The sequence below is a fragment of the Micrasema longulum genome, unplaced genomic scaffold (assembly GCF_059751315.1).
Source record: "Micrasema longulum isolate JH-2025_06_02 unplaced genomic scaffold, ASM5975131v1 h1tg002321l, whole genome shotgun sequence".
NCBI classification, from domain to species: domain Eukaryota; kingdom Metazoa; phylum Arthropoda; class Insecta; order Trichoptera; family Brachycentridae; genus Micrasema; species Micrasema longulum.
In genome coordinates this window covers 50,598-74,499 of record NW_028279472.1, presented here as the reverse complement: position 1 = coordinate 74,499, position 23,902 = coordinate 50,598, and the positions used below count along the sequence as shown (strand labels likewise).

At 33.0% G+C, this 23,902-nt stretch overlaps 2 protein-coding genes across 9 annotated transcripts in view; both read left to right on the top strand.

The window, feature by feature from the left end:
• Positions 1–23,902, top strand: part of LOC148272496 (sodium/potassium-transporting ATPase subunit alpha) — a 65,158-nt gene that overhangs the window by 12,957 nt on the left and 28,299 nt on the right. For 4 of the 8 annotated variants that reach the window (XM_088239969.1, XM_088239970.1, XM_088239968.1 and 1 more), the window contains exon 2: positions 14,943–15,023. The exons of the other annotated variants lie outside the window; for them this stretch is intronic. The gene's annotated coding sequence lies outside the window, so the exon portion shown is untranslated. The remainder of the gene's footprint in view (positions 1–14,942; positions 15,024–23,902) is intronic. 8 annotated transcript variants of the gene reach the window in all.
• LOC148272497 (sodium/potassium-transporting ATPase subunit alpha-like) overlaps positions 1–23,902 on the top strand; it is a 46,787-nt gene that overhangs the window by 12,742 nt on the left and 10,143 nt on the right. The window lies entirely within an intron of this gene.

Here is a 23,902-nt window from a genome sequence, read left to right as displayed (position 1 = left end):
GTAATTACTCGTCAAGTCGTGTCACAATCTGTTAGCCTCTCAATTATGTTATTATCGAGTGTAGATATACATGTCAATCGATATAATTATTATTTTGTTAAATGGCATTAACGATTTCCCGCGCTTTGCGCATACAAGGAAAACGGTCGATTATACATTTTTTGTTTCAAACCTATTTATTCGTAGCGGGACAGTTTTTTACATTCATTGATAAATGGTTATCACACTTGTGACACATTTATTTCCTTTACTTTCATTTCTTGATACATCTTCCGTAGTATTTCACCGAATCAATAAATTAGTTTTTTAATTAGAAATTTAGCTCCGAACGTGGCGGAAGATTACAAATTATTTCTTACACGTTTAATATTTTCTTTGCCCTTTTCTTATGTTTCCTACACCATACATAAGTAATAATCAATATTGTAAATTTAATATTGGATTGCCCAGAACTGTTATCTTTCATCAACTTCAGGGTGCCTGGAATAATTACTAGACAGGTACCACCGTTTTGTAGCAACAATTAACGGACAGTGTATACTTGTAATGCCGTTTTAAATAGACTCCAGGAACTCGGCAATAGTTATTCCCACGTATCGGATATATTTTGTGTAGGATTTTGTTCTTATAGATCAAACCTATTGAACCTTTCAAATATGGTGAATGGTAATTAAGCCTTTAGTATAACTGTTATATGAAACAGTGCTTTATTATTTTCCTGTTATATTTACCTTTTAATTAATTTATTATATAAATAAAACACGAGTGATACTTTAATCCACAAATTTGGAATATCCAGTGACCGGTTTCATCGCTTTCGCGACATCTTCGAGACTGGTCAGTCAGACTGGACCAGTCTCGAAGATGTCGCGAAAGCGATGAAACCGGTCACTGGATATTCCAAATTTGTGGATTAAAGTATCACTCGTGTTTTATTTATATAATAAATTACAATGAACTTCCATCAAGAATTTTCACTTACAAACTTAAATGTTTTTTTTAATTAATTTATTTATTTAGTCTTTAATATTAACTTTTATCTAATCATTATTAAAATATATACTTATTATTAACATTTCCAAACATTTAAAGCCAAATCGAATACGATGACTTTTTAATAGCTAATTTATCTTTCACACACATGTTTTTTTAACTTACATTATTTCCTTATAATATAACTGTACAGCTCGGTGCATCAACGAGTTCTGCGTCTTTGTCTTCTTACGAAATGGCAGCCTTTAGTTATTTAATTAAATTTTTACATTTATTTTTTATTGTTTTAAATTTCTACTGAATGTGTTATATAATTTTTATCTTTAATTTTTGTTTCTAAATCTTAGCAATGTATGTTTTTAAAAAAAAATAATTAAACCAAATATTTTATATTGTAAGTTTTGTAAAAGGAAATTTCGCCGTATATCTTAGTAAAATAAAATAAGTAAAAAAATTGCTACGAACTTTTGTGTTCATAATTAAATGTAGATATCTTTATTTGCCATTATTATTTTTTTCGCTTAAAATAAATTCGTGCTAAAAATCATGCTATCAAAATTTTCACGATAAAATATAAATGTTGTCCATTTGTTTGAAGGCATTAGTATGCAGACGTTGAATTGTTGATCCATTAAAAAAACTGTCTATTAATAATCATACATATAGCCGAGGAGGTGTTTCGTTCTTGACGGTCCTCGTGACATAACAATACAGAATACAGCCGATGTGCATAATGTGCGGTGTGCTGTATTGTGTAGTGGGCGTATGTCTCGCACCGCGTTATATAACGTTCGCGCTCCGAGCGAAAGAACCCTGAATTACAAGTGCCACTCGATTGATCGCTTGCCCGCTTGAATACAACTGCCGACTGCGAACGGACTGGTGACGCGCGATGCAATTATTGTACCGAGTTTTCTTTCATCAGCAGACGAGGCTAACTATTCCACAGTGAATGGTGACCGACATAATATTTTACACCGCCTTCGGTCCGTTCAAGTTTGCTCGAGGAATCTTCTTTACTTTTATGTCATCAGACCCCCGATTACAATGGGAAGGTGAGAGACTTATCGATTGGTTCGTCAATTGCAGCATATTTCGTTATTATTTGTTACGTGAAGGCAAGATCTTTTTTTTATTATTATTTTTTTTTAAATTTCATTTGAATTTCATTGATAAACCCTTACGGGTTACATTCATTTAACAAAATATTTTCACTTTTAAAATTCACATTCTACTGTTAATAATAATATTTTTAACATCTTTTGTAAAGGTTGTCTGAGTCTTTTGTTTAGTTTTGTCTGGTAGTTTATTGTATAATTTCAGTCTTTCTTCTTACGCTTCAGTTGCTAGTTCAGGGATTGTAAAATATTTCGGTGTAAAACATTGAGATATAATTTATAGAGATAACACTCCATACAAATCCGAGCTAAAGAGTCGTCCCCAAAGGACGGAGATTGACCAGCGGAGATAGCAAGTATCATCACGTCGACTTTGACAAGCAAAACAAGCAGTACAGTAAAAAGCACGGACTGTTTACAAGGGTCTACTGTAAGTTCTATTTAGGATGTCGTTCCCTTCCGCATACGCGTCACCTTTGTTTGTCGTTTCGCTTTACGCCCGAATAACTGAGCAGGACGGAGACAGGAGATAACTGTGTACAACACACTGTGTTACGTGGCCACTTAAACCAGCCATTGACAGGTCATAAGCCCTGTAGATGCCTAGACTTCTATATTACCTTCTCTTAAATGTTCTTCATCTCTGTTGTAATATGTTGATATAAACAGCTCCCCAGGGAGTTGAATCCAGTCCTTGTCTACAAAAATTTTGACACACTCAAAATATTGTTGAACACATTGTATTATTTACTCAAATAAACGCTAATTTATTTATTTATTTATTTTCTCTAGTATTGTGATCGTGTTCATGCTGGTTCCGATCAATTTTTTTCCAAAATTCTGTTTTTTTATTAGAGTTTATAATTTTATGAACAAATATCATTGTATTGTAAAATATTCTTTGTTTATATGTTAATAATTTCATTTCATTTACCATCGACTTTACCCTCGTGTATCTGTTTTTTTTCAAAATGATTCCAAAGGCTTTATTTTGTAATACAGTTAGTTTATCTATGTTTTCTTTGTTTGATAAAAATAAAATGCTTGTACAGTAGTTAACGTGTGGTTCAATAATTGCTTTTTAAATAGTTTTGCAAGAGTCCTTATCAATAAATCTTCTGATCCTTCCCAAAATAGATATTTTTTTGCAATCTTTTTTATTACCATCTTAGCGTTTTGGTAAAATGTAAGTTTTGAATCCAACATTACACCTAAATATTTAATTTCAGTGACTTCATTAAGTTTTTCATTTTCTATTACAATTGATGGTGTAATTTCTATTCTTTTCTATTTTCGTTACCGAAGTGAACTGATACGTCATATTATTCGCTCAGTGGGGTCGTCTTTTCCCCCCCATTTCGTTGATTAAATTTCCATATTACTCTGCAAACATGCACGAGTGGTCTGCTAACGAATCCACCTTGCCGGCGGGCAAAGAGTTTTAATATTATTTTTATCTCGCTGTCAACATCTTATGCCCATAGCTGTCATCGTTAATTATAATAACCACTTTTAATAATGACTTAAAACTTCTATCACATCTATATTGTACTGGTGAAGTAATATTTACAGTACGTAATGATGTTCATATTATCAAGATGTCATTATTTCATTTATTAATCCATCACAAAGGAAACAGTTTCTTCAGGGGACCACTAGTTAAATTCGAGGATGTAAGGGCGATCACACGCTACCAAATATCGAGGCTTTACTCACATAATGCATTATGCATGACGAGCTCGTACTAATGAATTAAGCAGGAAAATATTTTTCACTTTTCACTCACTTAGAAGGTTGCAAAAATTCTTACCCATTAATACTAAATGCACTCTGGTACAAGCATAACTACTACCCATTCTTGATTACGCTGATGTTTCCATGACTGATTTAAGCTGTGAGCAACTCGATAAACTTGAACGACTTCAGAATACATGCATAAGATACATTTTGGGTCTTAAAAAATATGACCACATTTCTGATTATCGTAGACAACTGAAATGACTCAAAATTAGACAGCGGAGAGACCTGACCCTCTCACTTCTGTTCAATGTACTTCATAGTCATAACGCTCCTATATACCTGCGTGAAAAATTTCAACGCTTATCAGTTCATGGTTTACCTCTTCGTTCTAATTCTCAAGGCACTCTTAATACCCATCCGGAATTCCTCCTTCTCTAACTCATATAGTGTCCATGCGACTGTGGAATCATCTCTCATCCACTATCAAATATGTTACTACAGTATCTCTGTTTAAGTCACGTCTGAAGAAACATCTCTCTTCTCTTCCTTAATCTCTCCTCCTTAACTCTTTCCTTTTTTTCCGTTGAGTAATAATTTTGATTTTAGGTAATTTATAAACAAATACGTTTATTTCTATTTTGATATATCTTGAGCTTTTTAATCTTTATTTTCTATTGAATATGTTTTGTAACTTAAATTTTAAAAATTCAACTATTATTTTATTGGTTGGTTGGAATAAATTGCCATTCGGCAATAAGCCCCCCAATGTACAAATAACGTTATTTACAAAAAGTTCAATAATTAATTTTAAAAATAAATCATTAAAACATGTTCCAGGGACTCAATTATGATGGTAAGATAAAGACGTCATACCTTTCATCATCATCATCATTCCCTATCCGCACCTAATGGTGCATAGGGCACTGCATTGGTACACTAATCGCAGCATATCTTGATCATATTTTGTAACTGTGTATTAAACATTAACCATTCTACAACAGAGCTTAAGAACATTTAAGAGAAGGTAATATAGAAGTCTAGGCATCTACAGGGCTTATGACCTGTCAATGGTTGGTTTAAGTGGCCACTTTACACACTGTGTAACATTCACCATTCTGCCCGTATTTGAACCTCTAAATTCCTTCAATTCTTTCATCTGTTGATGTTCTGTATCTGTAGATGCCTAGATTTCTATTTTACCTTCTCTTAAATGTTCTTCATCTTTGTTGTAATATGTTAATATAAACAGCTCGCAAGGGGTTTGATTTCAGTTCTTGTCTACAAAAATTTGGACAAACTCAAAATATTTTTGATTTACCACTCTGTCTAAGTGCAAGAGCCCTGAAAAGTATCTAGACTTCTAAGTCTCATCGAGGTTTGTTCTTTCAATCTGTTCAGATGTCGCTATGTATCTTTCAATTTAAAATCGGTTCAAGTTAACACGAGTAAAAATCAAACCTAATGAGCCAAAAAATCTGCTTTATATAATTTACGTAGAACAACATTGAAATATATACTTACTGAAGCGTATACACTTCCAAGGGTATGTTCGTGCAACAAATAAACTTGGTGTGATGTAATTTAGTAATATTTGCTACTGCAAACATAACTTCGTCAGTAAAACTATGATTCTTACAGAATTCCTAAATACATTTCCAATTTATGTTTTAAAGTTTCCTTACATTAAATGACTATTTATGCTACTCTTGTATTCGTAATATTTTACTAAATCTATATGCGAGGGGTAAATTACAGTAACTCCAAGTATGATGAAGTTGAAATATTACTATGTCGAAACCAAATTTTTCGTCCTCCATTATGAGGTAAATAGCATTATGAGTACCTCCCAATTTCTTTAATAAAAACTTTATATATTATTAATTATTTATATATTGTTTACTGTAACTTCACATCACTTTAAAGAATGAGAGTAAGAAAGCATACAGTACCAAGGAAAGTAAGAAAAGAACTCTAAATACTATTGTTTTACAGAAAAAAGTTTTTTCCTTCCTTTTATTCCCTGAAAAAAAAACTTTGCTGTTGGTTTATCAAAAATCTTAACTTATTTTGAATGCCAATGAATTCATGATAATTAAAACTTATTGTTGATGTATAGGGACCTTTTTAGCATTCTATTATTTATGAAATATTAAACTACAAAAAACATTTTTATGATTAATAAATACTTAGTGCTTTTTTCTATTACGGACAAAAAATTCTATAAATTTAAAGATAGATAAAGATATTTTGGGGTAAACTAATTTTATCATTTAAAAAATCTAAAAATTTAGTAAAAAACATTATAGATCACGTAAAAAGTATATATTTTAGAAAAAAAACTTTACAGTCTCTTATTAAAAAATACCAAATGTTACAAGTATAAAATATAACTAATTTGTCCCTCCTTAAAAGTTGGGTTTTTGGAGATACAGTACGTTTACCTCTTGCATACAGAAATGTAAAGCCTTAAGAACATTTTTTAATATATTTTTAAAAATATATTTAGATAAAAAATATAAGTATAAATTATTACTAGTAAATACAATTTTTATATTAATTTAATACATAGATACATTTAAATTTACAAACGTTATTATTGTCGAATAGAATAGGGTATAGTACTTTTATGGTATCCAAATAACACACTGTTCTGTATTCTGAAAGTGTATATATTTTATATTGTTTGAATATACTTACAAATAGACAATACCAACGCCTCCGTCATACATATTCTAGCCGCCCATTATATTTTATGTGCTAACTATGAATCTTTATGCTAGCAATTGTGTATGCTTTAGTATCTTTCTGTAGAGGATCTTTACTACAGAATGGCTTTATATCTAAAGTCATATATTTCTGTATGTAAGATTTGCTCCGCATAGCATCCATTTTCAATTTAACACCTGTCTTTCTTTAAATTACAAACTAAAAAAAAACATAGAGTTCTAGTGCCATCCCTTATGTGTGAGTATGGAATTGAAAAAAATACTGTAGAAAGTAGGTTTAATGCTGTTGAAATGCAATTTATCAGGCGAATGTGTGGTAAAACGGTATATGATACGGTATATGAGGTGCACAAATGTCGTGATCCGTGAACTATGTAAGGCTGAGACAAGCATTATCGACAGAATCGAGAAAGGGGTGCTGCGTCGGTTTGGACATGTAGAGTGAATGGACAGCAAAGGAACGGCCAAAAGGATCTACCATGCGAATGTCGATGGATGCAGAACACGAGAATGACCGAGAAAGACATGCCACGATTAAGTCCATCAAATACATAAAGATGGTCATGTCAAGAGTAGGAATAATCGGCGTGCGTGCATGAGAAGATGTATGAATGTAGAGGAAGCGAGGTCTGTATGCAAAGACAGAGTGATATGGCGTTCTTTCCTCTGCCTACCCCTACGGAGAAACGGCGCGATGGTTTGTTTGTTTATTTTTCCGTATTCATTTCTTGCTAATGCAGGAATCATCATTATTATTGTCTTTCCGCATCTAATGGTGCATGAGGCACTGCATTGGTAACCAATCGCATTTTCAACCACTCAGATTTTATTATTGTTAGTGAAAATGTGTCTCTTTGTTGGACTTTGTGAATATTTATTTCCAAACCGATCCTTTTTGAAGCCTCATGTAGTTCCATAATCATTTCGCCTAGTTCATTCATGTCTTTACTTATGACCACTATGTCATCTGCAAATCTGAGGCGACTCAATTACCATTAGAATAAACTCAGATAACTCCAAAAACAAAGTTGTACTTAAAAAAATACATCATTAATATCTATTTTAAAGATTACACATGTGGATAAATAGGTACATATCTATTCATGATATCTTTACGTTTTCGGATCAATATTTCGATAAACGTTTTCTTTTAATCTTATCCTCCAATAAATGACTGATTACAATCAATTATTTTTTTTCGAAATACAAAATTCTGGCTTTTTGCTGATGACAACAAGGTACTTAAACTGATTAAATCTCCCAGTGATTGTCTTCTTTTTTAACATGATATTAATTGTTTTAATGAATGGTGCGACATCAATTGTCTTCAACTTAACATTGACAAATGTAAAATAATATCTTTCTCGCGACGAAAAAAACCTATACAATTCAACTACAAACTAAAAAATACTTCCCTTTCAATGGTTTCGTCCCTTTCAATGGTTCGTAGAAAGTAAACTCTCCTATCGTGAACACATTGATAATATTGTAAACAAATCTCTCAAACTTCTCGGTTTTATCAATAGAGTGACGGCGGACTTCAAAAATATTAATACCATCAAAACTCTTTATTGCTCACTAGTTCGACCCCATCTAGAATACGCTTCTCCTATTTGGTCTCCATTCTACAGGACTCATATTGACCATATCGAGTCTGTCCAACACCGTTTTTTAAGAAAAGTGGCATGGTTGCTCGGATTACAAAGGGGTAATTATGCTTATTTTGAAATAGAGCAATCTCTTAACCTGTCTTCATTGGAGAGACGTAGAACTGAGATGGACCTTATATGCATTTTCAAAATACTTAATGCTTTAAGTGATGTCCCATCTCTGTTGCAATCAATTTCTTTTCATGTTCCCAACCGTATCACCAGAAGTCAAAATCTGCTATTTATAAAATCTTCTAAGAGCAACTTTGGTTTTTATGCCCCTATGTCCAGAATGTGTAGATTAGTCAATTCATCACACGACTTGGAATTTTTTGGGATAGATCTTCCGGCTTTTCGTAGATCTCTTCGCGACTAAACAGTGTGGGATGAAGTTGGATTGGCATGGTTTAGCTCAAAGTTTTTGATCTTTCGTTTTTTTAAATATATTCTATACTATTATATTTTTGCCCTTGTTTGTCTTTGCCAAATAGTTTTATGTTCTTTTTGTTCAGTTTCTTGCATTTATGTTTCTTCATGTAACTGTTGTAAATGGCTTAGGCCGTATATATATAATAAATAAATAAATAAATTTGGATATAAATCATGACCTTCGTTCCACTATATAACTAGAGGACTATAATGCATTTTATTTCAACAATGATTTAAACTATCAATAGTGTTCTACTGTCCTATTACAATAGTCAATGATTACAATAAAATTAGTCAGGTTAGGTTTTTTTTTATATTCAAATACAAAAATTACATTGGGTTGAACATGTTTCGGCCTTTAGGTAAAAACACGTGTTGAGCTAAAATGTATTATATGAAAATTAAATATGGTATAATAGTTAACTTATTATTAGATATTCTAAATAACAATGACAAATAATAATTATAAAAATATGCATGTATCTTAAGTTATAAAAAAAATATTTATACAAAAATAAAAACATTTAAATTATTAACCAATTACAATAGGGATGGAGAACACTCTAGATAAGGGAATATGGAAGTCTAGACATTTACAGGGCTTTTGACCTGTCATTGGCTGGTTAAAGTGGCCACACTCGAAAAACATTTGGACAAATTCAAAATATTGTAATTATTTATATGAAAAATATACAATTTATAGAAGAAAAATACAAACAAATTTTCATATTAAATAAAAACGTATGTTTATATTTATGGATTATAATTTAACCCAAAACTGAGAATCAAAATATAAATATTAAAACAATCTGTGAATACCATAAATATTTGTTTAAACAAACTTTGAATTTTGTTATAATTAATTCAACCGAGTAAATTTACCTAAACATCGTAAATTTTCAATTTTTGCATTGTCGAATTAACGTAGTATTGATTTTCTAAAATTGTTACATTGCAAATCTTGAATTAAACATAAATAATTAGTAATAAAATAAATATAAAACATTATTGTTTTGAACCACTTATTTTTAAATAGAATTTTAATTTAAAAGAACAACGTGGCAAAAAGACTTGACTACATGCATATGTATCGATGTACTATTTAGTAACCACCGTTAAAATAAAATAGGATAGAATTCATTAGTTGAGTATACCTTGATAAAGATGCTTGTGTAGCTTTGAAACCGGTCGGTATAAAAAAATATAAAATAAGTGGTTAAAAACAATCTTATTTTATTATGATGAATAAGCACAAAGTTAGTGCTTCAAATGTAAATTTTATAAATATTTGGATTTACCCAAAAATATCATTTTTCAAGTCATTTTCATGGATTTTTCAGGCGCGCACATATCGGGATGGGTTTAACAGGCCAACACGATAAAAAAAAGTGTATCCGTGTTTACTAAATATTCAAGCGTAGATACGTTTTTTTAAATCTTTTTATTAATTTAACATGTTAGTTCATTTGCGGGTTTATTGTCAAACTGGGAATTTATTCAAACCAACCAATAAAATATTATTATTTATATAATTTGAGAAAATTACAAATGTGTATATAAATCTATAAATATCGATACTAGTCTTCAATGGGAGAAAGGGAATAAGAGAGAGGAAAGAGGAGATATAAAGGAAGAGAATGGAGATGTTTCTTTAGGCGTAATTTAAACAGAGATACTGTAGAAACATCTTTGTTGGATGGGAGGTGATTGCACGGTCGAGCCGCATTGACACTATATGAGTAAAATTGGAGAAGGAGGAATTATGTATGGGAATTAAGATGATGATTTGAGGATAAGAAAGAAATCTATACTGATTGACATAATATAGGCGTCAAAATCATAAAGTTAATTATATTTTTTAATTTAAAATATTTTAGAAGCTATAAATGAACTCGAGTTTGATCTGTAGAAATATCACGTAAAATTATTTTTATCATGCGACTGGCCACCTGTTGCCTACAAAAATACCCTGTATGTTGAATGGTCGTTCTTATGAAATAAATACATATTTACTGCTTTACCCAATTATTTACGCAGTAATTGTTTATAAAGCGTGAGTCAATGTATTCGCGGCATTATTGTTAACATAAATATTATACTTTATTAATATTATTATTTATATGACCTAGTACTTATTGCGGAATAGTATTTACCTCGAGTACGTGTTTATTTACAAATCAATTTACTGTAGCTGATAAATTATATATTTTTAATTAAATTTAAGGAGGCTTGAAGTATGTCAAAAAGGTTGTTATTATCTGCTGTCGTTACGATAAAAGAAAATTAATTTTAAAATTTAGAATGTTATTTGTAAATAATGCAGTAAATTAATCAAAAGTAAAATTGCGTTTTCGGAAATAAATAAAATTATTTCGTTTAATCGTGAATCGTTTTTAATTTTCTTTACAATTAATATAAAAATCATTAAAGTGGCCCTTTTAAAATAACTGGGTAGAATTAAGATTTATAAAATAGAATGGTTAAGATTTTACTAAGTTTAAAAAAAGTTTCAAATACTTTTTTATATGAAGTTTATTTTATTTGATGAATTTTTGTACGTGTTTAAAACATTGTGGTCCACTAAGTGTTGTGTTTTAATTTAGTTATTTAATAGTCATTAGTCGCTACCAATAAAACTGAACCCAGTTTCAAAAATGACTACAGGAATTTTGGAGTATTTTTTGTATTTAAACCCCACAATTAGTGGTCCTGTAATATACCTATTATCAAATATAAAACTACCATTATTGAAACAGGCTAGCGTTTCATCACATTTAAAAATAGAAAAAAGTATATCTATCGATCCTAGAAAGAAAAAAGTTACCAAGCGACATGTAGCAACTTTACAGAAGAGCCAATTTAAGTTCTTTTATTTAATAAAGAATCTCTTTTTTTTATTTTTTTATTTCATTTAACAATTAAATACGTATGTATGTAATTGTTTTATTAATAAAAAAAAATTAATAAACTTTAATTGGCCCTGTACTGTGTATTATATGATTTTACGAAAATTGGTAGGCAACTGGCTGACGTTCAAAACTCACCAAAGCGAAGGTTTGAGAGATAATTAAAATAACAAACTCTTACGAGTTAAAAACTTCAATTATCATTAAATTCAAATATCTCTAAATTCTGTTTGTATTTCGTCTAAGTGTTATTGTGATTGCCCACCTGACCGTTGACTTTCCGCATCTTTCTTAGAAACCTGATTGCAATATGAAATTGTTTTGAAAACATGGCCGACGCATAAATCGCTTTATGCAAACCGTTTGTGACGTGTTTGTTAGTTTGCCAACAGTTCTTCTCGTACATGTAATATGTGTGCAGGCACTTTGGCGAGAATATGCACCAGGAACTTCTTAACTATCGGAGTCTAGCAGTAAGTGGCTGCTCCTGCAGAGTTTGACCCGATCACACCTTTGAGCGTAGTACATCAGCCGGCCGAACGGTTCGCCGGGCAGCTCGCCAAAAAGACTTTTTTGGCATTTTATTTCGCTATTCATTGATGAACAAATCCGCCATTCTTGTCAGTTCTCCCGTGAAGCCGACCCGATATAGTAAACCTAATAATTTGCATTCAGATGGCCGCATACCATTTTTAGCTATTGTAATATCGTTATAGCTCACGGTTCTGTGAAAAAAAAGTAGAATAGAATACAAGGTTAATATTTTATGTATAAAATGTCGTTTTGGAGTTATGGTTTTTATATCAATATTAATTTGATGCTTGTAAACGACTACACAATACATGCGCAATAACCGAGAATGGATACATCACGATTTTGTTAGTGTTAAATTGCTCACTAAATGTAAAAAATTGACTCTAAATGAAGTGCTTTTGTATTAAATCGAGTTTATTAACAGAGGCCATGTTTAAAATGAATCTGTCAATAAACCCAATATAGTTTGGTTCACTGGAAAATATTGCTTTGTACCGATGTACGTTTTTACATCGATTTATATTGTTTTATTGTGGAAAATGTAAGAAGTATGTACATTTTCCCTTTTAAAAAAATTATGTACAATATTTAATCTGGGTTTGACCAGAATGTGGGCGATATCAATAGAGTATGACTTAAGTATTAATTCATTAGAAAAGCTGCCATGGTAGGTTTCAGATTACTTTAATTCAATCATAATTTGTTAAAATAAGATGAAAATCAAACAAATGGAAATACTTTTATATAAAGAATAGATCTTCAGTTTTCGCTCTAACTTATCTCGAAGCTAAATCGGAGTTCGTGGCTAAAGATAGATTTGTAAGGGCTTGAAGTAAATTCCTTTTTGTTCGTAGGGTCTATAATATAGCAGCTTATTCCTGCATGGTCTATGCTGTAGGAAGACGAGAGTGGGGAGAAGAGGGGAACAGGGTCGACCTATATCCGACAAGCTCTTTGCCAAATTCTTACAAGACGCCGCCAAATACCGCTAAGCGTCAAAACACACCGAAATTAGTATCCTTTAGGCCGTGTTAAGCGTGACCATAATCATATATATTATTATCCCGCCTTTAAGTTTCGCCCCATTTAATACAGGAATTGCTGATTACGTAATCGAAAAATGGATTTGAATGTTTAAAGCTTTTCATTACGTAATCATTGAAATTTACTGCCACCTATTTAAATACCCGGTTAACTGTATGGATCCATCATTTGTTCAAAAACTCGTGCAATTGTATTTTTTATCGATTAATTAAAATCATTTAAAACGCATCGTGATTGTGATTTAAAGATATTATGACAATTTCAATAAAGAGAGATAACACACGACATACATTCTGAATTGAACGCATTTGATTTTACGATATTTTACAATAAATCAATTTTTGGCTGCTGCAATGGTATCTTATCTAACACATTGAATTTTATATACTTGCAGTTAAATACGAAGCTTAGTACGACTTTCAAAATATATTTTTTCAACACGTTTTCAATCATTTTACGGCTAGAAGTTGTTATTACTCCCGAGTTGTATTCATACATGCTGACCTATAATTTATTATATATCGTTAGATTGCTTGATAATTGTCCGACAACCGCTTTACTATGTTGGACTCCAGATTGCAACTCATCCACATTATCAATTGACGTACTTTGTCCCGAGTTTTTCTCCATTGTTTGTTTACAACTTGTGAGAGATTTGCTTTCGCGATGACATGTTTACAAACTTGACTTAATGATATCGTATATAAAAAAATAAATAAATAGTAAACATTTCGCGTCTGTATTCAAAACCATGGAGTACATGGCAAATCTCTTAGAAGTTCGTAACTTGTTTGTTTTTTTATAACCATCTCACTGTTTGTTATTAAAATCATTCGTATTGCTGAGACGAGCCGCTAATATGTTTAGCAAAAGTCGTATTTTATGATTCAAATTTGTTAAGCAAATACTACTTTGACGCAGTCAAGGAGTCTCGACTTTCTAAACTCACGAACTATCAGCAAAACGAATGATTGGCTTATTTTTGACCCGATAATTTCTGACAAGCATCTGCTACCCTGTTCGTGCACGTTCATCTCTCTTGCACTCATCCCTTAATGCTTTCCCACCCCAGCCGCCATTGGAAAACACATCTAGCATTAGTAAAACAGAAAAAATACTTTAAATTGAAAAGTATAATAATCAACGTAAATTTAAATAATCGTTTAGACGATTTGACGTTATAGTCAATCAACCTCATTAACCATTTCTATTTTACCGACAATTTCCAATAGATTTTAATAAAATAATAATCAAAAAATTGTAGGCCGACTATTCTTGTTTTTCTTCAATTAGCAATATCGAGTCAAAATGTTTGCAGATAAATATATACCGGTTTAAACCGACAGATTTAAGGCCTGTAACGTCAATATTTTCTTCTCGATAATTCATCTCACTGAGATGTTATTTGTCTATTTTGTGAATTAGCGGTTTTAACATTTGTTGGAAGACACTTGTTAGATATTTAATTCTCTGTCGTAAGACAGAGCCGCATTGCCGCTGTAGGCACACTAGGCCCCGGTCTAGGGGCCCAAACCTCTCGGGGTCCCCGGAGTACCTACGTAAATATGTAAAAGACGAGTTTGTTTCTGACTCAGTCACCGAAAGGGAGCCCCCGACTCCTTGGGGCCCAGGGCCCCGAATCCCTTAATGCGGTAGAACTTTTGCTGTTTTACAATCGTGTTTGTCAACGCCTTCTCCCTTTTCCCGGCCTCTGCCCTCCTCCGACTTCCAGCCACAGCCCCTTTAGTCCCCCGCCCCTAGGGCGCAGGCATGCTTCATGTCGGTAGTTGTGTTGTGTTGCAGCATGGCCGCTCGGATTCCTATCGTGTCGCCACTTTACCAGCGCTGAAAGATGACAACAAAACTGCGGATGGGCTGTACAAGGTTTTTATTACATTCTTTATTATTTTTATTTTACAACTTTCTCCGCCCGACGCGTCCAAGACGCGTGACAACCATTTTGCACGAAAACATTGACGACTGTTGAGTCAAAATAGAAAAATCATCATACTCTTGAATATCAATTTATAACACCCGACAATCAATTTTTCATCTTACGAATGTAATATTCGGACGGTTTAATTTCGCCTCTGATTATCAAACATTGTCAAATGTCAAAATTATTGTATTTACTACCGTAGTATTTTATGTATATTCTTAGCATAAAACCTCAATATTGTACTGCGAAATAACAAAAAACAAACACCTTGGCGATCTCAATTTTCTCTTGTAACAAAATTGCAAGCAGTAACCAGTCTTCAATTTTATCAGACATGTTACCTTGTAGCTCGATTTACTTAACATTTTGTTTATGTTAAACAGTACCTTCGTCATATTACTCGAATATAAACAATAAACATAATACAACTCGATAATATGACTCGTGTGTAAAACACGAATCGCCGATCGCAGGCGCATTGGAATTTGGAATAATTATTATTGTGTTACTTGTCCAATTTATCAGCGAGTCAGTTTGGTTCGTTACACTCGCAGATATGTACTGGTTCGTAACTGGAAGTTTTTCCGTGAATCCGTTTTATAACGCGTGCGTGTTATTACTCAATATTGTAAAGATTTCTCGGCAACCGGCAACCGGCGACCGGCAACCGGCGACCGGCAACCGGCGACCGGCAACCGTCAGCGGATTTTAGTACGAAGGAAATTACCAATCTTGGAGCCGCGCGCGGAAGTGAACAATCTCACACACCGCACGATCCAATTGTAACTACTCTTAATCGCGTCTCAGCGATGGAAAAACTTGAAGGATTCTTTTTAGTCGTTCTAAACTCCGTACAGGTACCAATGACTGGTCCACGAGAGGTTTCGAAGCCCCGAGATCAACACAATAGATAATTAATTGCTTCGTACATTTTTTGCGTCGTTTTCACAATGCACGCGCTAATTCACGGATACTTACCCCGGTACCAATAACTCCAAGGGCAGTTGACCGCGAATCGAATCTGCAGTATTACAATTAAAAGCGGCATGATAGGTTATCTCTGGCCGCGGAGTCGAGAGCAAATAGGGCCGGTTCACTCGAATTAGTGTGACACAGATCGGCCGTTCTAGTTAGCGAATAATCAGCGGAGTGCGGAGATATGACGATCATTGGCTTCAAGGGTACCACTGGCGTGTAGGTGAACCGCACAAAGGAGTGACGTCAGGGATTTTGATGATTTTGTCACCCACGGAGACACCACGCCATTGACTACATCGTAACGAGTCTGAGACTTGACAATTCTAGTGCCGTAATGCCCGAGGGGGGCGAATGAATAGAATACTTAATTCTCTGGAGCCATAAAGCCAGCACTGTGCGAATTATGTACTAGTAACTGAAATCCTGACTGGTCTAAGACGATGATAATGGTGGCATTCAATCTCCTACAGTCTCGAGAATCTCTGGTTTATGAATGCAAATGTATGTTTTACCTCTCGGCTTCCAGAACCAACCTGCCTCTGGTTATGTTCATTGGAAGAGCAGTCATGCAGCTGAACACGATCACTTAGGAGATCGACACCTTTCGCATCAGTGAAATTAAGAGGCAAATACTCTTGCCATTGGAGAGTAATAGAGTATAATATCGAGCCATTTCTCGAGGGTTTCTGACCTGATATGTTGTGCCGATTTAACGCCTTAAATATTTTGTTTTATTTGTAATGTTATTTTGGTCCAATAAAAATAAAGTTCAATTTGAAAATTTGAATTTCATCACATCACTCATTTCTTACTTTCTACCGTTTCAAATAGCAGGGGATAGGTATCGCATATTTTTCGTTAGATAATTTACATTCGATCGCGTTGCCAATTTTTTCTTTACCGTCACTTCTTCCTCATTAAATAAATAGATACGTGTCGCATCGCTGTTACGGCTAGACGCTCGTAATAATATTTTATGTTACGATGTTCGTTTGCAAATTTAATGTTTCCCTCTTTTTCTTTAAAGTTCGAGTAATCTCTTATTTTTTCAATGATTTGATTTGTTATTAAATACCATTACGAATGTCTTACAAACTTAACACTCGTTTTTTGTCAGTCTTAAGAAAGTATTTATGACCTCTCCTTTGACCACGAATCACGTAAATAAACAGTGTTTCAGTATCAACAAACTTTGTCGGGAAAATCAGAATCTCTAACGCGCGAACTTTTCAGTTCCTTGATTTTATTTAGAACGGATTGAGTATGTAATGGGTACCTACTACATACTTAAGAATCTCTTAATGATTTTTAATAAATAAAAAATGATTTACTTAAAAAAAATGGTTATTAAGTCAGACATACCTACCTAGCTATTTTTATCTAATATTTTTGTTGTTAGAGCTTATTTATTTCTCAGGACTAAGGTATATAATATGAGCCCCATTGCAGGTTAATTTAACCAATTAAAATGGTCAAAATTTTCTATTCAATGTTTTACCTCTATGAGTTTTTTGTTTTTTTTTTTATCAAACTGTTTTCATATTTTTAATCAACATGGATGTTGTGTACACAAAAAAAACAGTTTTTTTTTAGATATACTGATTACAGAAATGTAACATAAGCAATGATTTTTTTTTACGTTTTAAAATATCAGTTAGGTCACTTCACCTGCATTGGGCTCATATACATTGAGGAGTGAAGAAATACCTCATCCCGTTGGAGGAAAATTTAGAGTGGACTGTATTGTTGGGAAAGGGAGGTTGCACAACTCCGCTAACCTGCTGATGATGAGGCGCTACGTGTGCTGGAATCTGGTGGAGAAGCTGGCGGTCCCGCGGCGCTGGCACAGTTTGTATGGACCTGGCGGTCTAGATGAACGCTGGCACAGCTTGCCTGTTGAATGTTGTTTGTTGGGAGCACTTGACTAGTCAGATGTTCGGTTGGTACTAAAAAAAATATGTTGTTTCCGGCACTCACACGTAGAATTACTGTTACGTGAAGTGCACTAGGAAAATGGGAAGGACGGGTAGGTATATATAGATTTGGTTGAGAGTCGGTCCGAACATCTTCCTAAAATTGTTAAATAATTTCGTGTTACATAAATGACGACGTCTGATTTAATTGAGCAAAAATCTTCCCGATAAATAATTTCTCTGGCCGCACATAATATGCTAAATATGAAGCTATAAGAAAATTTTGAGGTATCTAGTTTTACTTTAAAAATTATTTTTCGACGAATGCCGTTGTTAGTAAGGTATATTTTTGGAGGGGGAGATTTAGCAAAATGAAAACTCTCGCCTTCCAGACAGTAGCCAGGCTCTTTATAGACCTGGGCTTGGAGGGGGAGATTTGGCAAAATTCAAAAAAAAAAACTCTTGCCTTCCACACTAAGGAGGGCAAAAACTACTCACGGGGCCCCTCACAGTAGATCTTCGGGATCGTCGGGAGCTTGAATAGCACTGACCCCCACCTCTTAGAATAAGAATAAGGTATATTTTAGCCAGACAAGGATTGTCCTCCACACAGCTATTTCGAGGCTTATATTTACTGGCTTTGTTTTGTTCCTTCCAGCTGCTTTAACTATTGTGCGAGGATCCAGCGGGATAATCAGCTGTAGCCTATCTAGGAATTACTCGGCTTTTGCCTTTTGTAGTTTGGCGGTCAATCCTAGAAGAAAACTTTGACAAGAAGAAACCATCGACAACACAGATAGTTTGCTATTCGTCTATTCTTGCCTGTAAGATGGTCCCGATACGGCCTATAATGTGTAATATCACATAATAATATTTATTGGCATCCGTGGTCCTCTCGTCCCAGTTCCCGAAGCTTCTGCAGCCGTGGCCGCCTACACCAACGTCGTTCTAATAATATGAACGTCAGATGGGTAAAAATAACCCAGCCTGTAAAATATATATTATAGTCGAACTTGTCACACGTGGAAAATGGCCGTCGTCGTTGGCTGGAAGTGTTTTTTTACCATTTGGTCAACTCCAAAGCGAGAATGACATTTAAAAACCTAGCGAAAAGTCCGACACATCTCAAGATGTGTGCCGAATCCAGTAAAAAATACAAACGCACGAATGATTAATTTTCCTACATCGGCAACTAACGTCTCGAGACGAGATTTTAAATTCAGATTATTTCTGAAAAATGTTGATTTGATTCTGGTCCATCTAAACATCCCAGTTGCTTCTAGATTGCTCAAAATATTATGAAATATTTGTCCCTCTGTAATTAATAGTTATTGATAATTATTATTCCTGATAATAATTGGGAGTTCGTCAATTGTGTAATTTTATCATTAACACAACAATGAGGGATTATAATAATATAAGTTTTAAGTAATTAAATAAGCTAAATTTGTTGCAACAGAGAGGGAAAATGGAAGTATATGCATTTACAGGGCTTATGACCTGTCATTGGCTGGTTTAAGAGGCCACTTTACACACTGTGTAACATTTACCATTCTGACTACGTTTAAACATCCACATTTCTTCAACTCTTCCACCTGTTGACTTTTTGTGAATTAAAAGAGCTAAAACCTTTATCACGTGAGTGAGATTCATCCGTCTGAACCATTTCACCTAACTGAATTTCACCAACTTGATAAAGGTTTCGGCTCTTTCACTTCACAAAAAGTCAACAGATGGAAGATTGAGGAAATGTGGATGTTTAAACATAGTCGGCCTCGTGGTGTAATAGTCAGCGCATTTGCTTACCATGCAAGATGTCTCGGGTTCGACTCCCGACATGGTTGATATGAAATATTATTTAAAAGGGTATTTTACACTAGAATATTTCATAGTCTCTAGACTGGTAGCGTATAACTGATCACCTTACCTTTGTGTAACAAAAATGATCAAGATACGCTGCGATTGGTGTACCAATGCAGTGCCCTATGCACCATTAAGTGCGGAAAGGGAATGATGACGATGGTGAAATATGTAAATATTACATTATTGATACATATTACGAAGTCTAGTGTTTTTGTCACGTTGGAAGTGTGAAGTTAGATGGATACGATATTTAATAGTGGTTAAAAACAAAGTTGTTTTAAATTAAATTTATTTTATTGCAATTATCAAATTGAGCCACGGCTTTTCTTGATGAATGAGCCCGGGCGTTATGTTATCGTGATGGAAGAGGATTTTTTTGTGTTGCAAATTTACGAGGACCGACATCGGTGATTTTTGCCATCAATCGATCCATTAATTCCATGATAATTGAGTTCTATTTTAAAGGGTTTTGTCCTATAACTAACCCAAACTATAAACAATAATAATTAAAATGTAAACAATATTTTTTAATGGGAAAATTTATGTAAACATGACAATATTAATATTTTGGATGGAAATTCGTCTGGGATTTTAAAAAATCCATTATCTTCGATCACACAAACAGTCACTGGGATAATTTTGTTTTGATTTATTGTCGTTTTTGTTTATAGTTTACACGTTGCGAACTACATAAACCATCGATATCCCAAGTTTGTAAGACGTTTAAAATAAATATTTACAAAGTTTTAATCAATAAATTGACCTGTAATAATTTCCCTGGGAAAACAGGTTTATAAAGCTCAGACATAAATATATTTATAAGAAAATGATTTCGTTCCTTATTGTTGGGTGCGTAATGGTAATTCGTAGACTGCCTGATATAAGATATTTTCGAAAATGATGTAATATTCATCAAGCTCATTAGGAAACAAGTATTTGATAAATATGCTGAAAAGTTCTGAAACATTGCTATGTGACCTATTTTAAAAAATTAAATTCATGTACAATTTTTTTGTTTACATTTAGTACATTTTTAATTATATAATATGTCACTTTTTTCATGAAAACAAATATATCCCACATAAGCATGGCCTGTGCGTGGGTATACTAAATCTAGAATACATTATGAAAGGTGTAGATGCATATATAATTTTTTTTTTTAAAACATATAAAATATTAATTGAATTCAAGTTTTTTTTTTTAATATGAGTAAGTGGAAAATAAGAAATAGAAAAAAATACATGTATAGCAAAAAAAAATAAAAATTAAGTTGATAGTTAAATTTGAAAAAAATACGAGAGCAAATTAAAAGTTTATCTGGAGAATAAAACATTTATTTATTTATTTATTTTACATAAACGGCATAAATTGCCTTTAACATATATTGAACATAAATATGAAAAAAAAAATACATATTTAAAAACATAACAAAAAATTATAAAATTGCATAACTATAACAATAGTAACAAGTAGGTAATTACACATAAGCAACCAAAAATATTAACGAAATAAATACATAAATATGAAAAAACAAAAAAAGGAAAAACATTTTTAAAAATAAAGAAAAGTTTAAGAATAATATTGCGAGAGAAAAAGAGAAATCAGACTCGTTTTATAACTATCAAGTCCAGAACCAAATATATCAGCCTTGTCCTCATACTGATTGCCATATCTATGGAGCCTAGGGATAGGCGAGTGCATGTGGTAGTTGGTTCTAGAACTTGCAGAACAAAAAGGAGATCTGTGGCGGGTATGTCATTAATTCATAAACATTGACTTAGTTTATAAATTAATTATTAGAAGAAGAGAGACTTAAATTATCATTTTCCGTTATGTCTTTAAAGTAGGAGTTATACAGTTTAGGGAACCCACAAAGACAACTTTGATTGTTGCCTACGAAAGTGTACGATATATAATCGATACACATAATTAGAAATTAAGAAGTGTTTTTAAAAAAAATAATATGTAATTCTGTAGAATTAGAATGCCTTTGATTTTTTTATTTAAAATGTAAAATTTCAATTTATTTGATACGTTAATGTACATTACAAAATATATATTTAAAGGCACACATAACACGAGAAAAATTAGCAGTAGAAAACACTCGTCTAGGGTTCTGGTTCTATTTCGCACATAACTGTACTCGTGTTCTTTATCCGCTAGGAGACGGAGAAATAAAAAGTCCTAAATAAGCAAGATGTTTAATATTATGACGATTATTATGAATTTTATATTATACAAAAAATCATATCCTAAGTTGAACTTAGTTATACAGAAAGCAGCCCGCCATAGAAAAGTGAAAAGTGAAAAAAGATAACAGCCATTTTGTGAAAAGAGTGAATTATAAAATCTACACAATAGTTTGAATGTTTTTGACTTTAAAAAACGATAAACAATGAATACATAAGTTTTTTATATATTGCAAACAAGAATCTTATTGTGTATTTGACCAATTTTAAAGATTTTTAAAGTACCATAAGATGTTTCTAGTTTTGTGGGTGTTTTCTGCAAATTGAGAAATGCCGTTTTTGTGATCGACACCTTTTTCCGGAGGTGATTAATACAGTTTTTTTTTATATGAAAGCGGTCTGGCTGTTTTTAGCAGAACATAAAATCGACTTTACTGCACCCGATAACATCAATATCTCATTTTTCCGAAATTGTGGACTGGCTGCTTTCTGCATAACTACGTTCAGTTGATCTAGCTTTAAAAACATCGTCAAGTTTGCGTCATTTCAAAGGGACGCGGACGCTTTAGGTTTAAAACATTTAATCATAGATCTCAGTTAATCTTGTACGTCATACACTTAAACATTTTTTGTTACTGTGAATTTTTATCTTGCTTGGCAATAATTCAATTACATAATATTATGTCCGTGACACATTCACAGAGACATTACTCGCAAATGAGATAATGTCCGTTGTCCGTAGAATTATTGTCGTCTGTAAATGCTCCAAATTTATTCAAATAACTTACAGTTTATATTTCGCTAACACGTGTTCCGTAAAATGTAATATGATGTATGACAGTGATGGGTAACCTTTTTAGGTCAGCGTGTCAAAATTCAGAAAAAACCTGGCTGGATTCGGGTGCCGTGTCACATCTAGGATTATTAATTATTTTCGCAGCCCCAGTAAAAGAAACGAAGTAAGTCTATTAAACGAAGAAAGAGCATCACTCGTTCTTGGGCGAAGATCGTCCGTAAACGATGCGTGTAACCCAAAATTTTGGGCGTGTCACCTCTAACACGCGAGTCCTAGGTTACCCGTCACTGATGTATGACATCACAGGAAAATCTTGTGACTCGTCCTGAAAACGAAGTACAAAGTTTAAAGTGGGTTTAAGCTCTCGCATTTATACCAGGATCAGGACTTACTGAACACATAAACAAATAAATTATTTTGAGTATGTCTAAATGATTTTTGTCTTACGCCCGTATTACATGGGTCAGAACAAGATCTTGTTAAATGAATATTGTGTCATGTAATACACAAATTGGGTGTATTTTCTCCCTGGATTATGGCACTTGAGCAGGGAATCGGATACAACCAGTTGCTGAAACAGTTTCACAAAAAATATTTTTTGTTTCTGTAACGAAAAACAATCCGGGATATTATTAATCTACGAATTACTTCTTCGTGAAACTGTTTAGCAAAACCGCGGCCAGATATCAGGCAGACACGGTCATAAGCAAGGGATGAACAAGAGAAATCGTTTTTCGTTACAGTAACAGTATCACAGGCATAGAATTAAGAATAGTCCAAAAGGAGCGTAGAATCATATTTAAATACATCGGACTGTGTCGAAAATCCCCCCACTTTCGCCGCGCGCATTCGTGAAGTCACCGCGTAATGTTGCGAAAAAATATAATGTTGAGAAAAAATATAACCATTACACAAATGTAAGGTTAAAAAAATGCAATTTGTTAATTTCTCTAAAATTTTATTGTGCACGCGGAAACATTGATTAACACAACAGAGTAGATAAGTAAAGGGTCATTTAATAAGAGTAATTTAACCAATGAACTTTGGACTTAAAATATAAAACAAATTTTATTTTACATAAAACG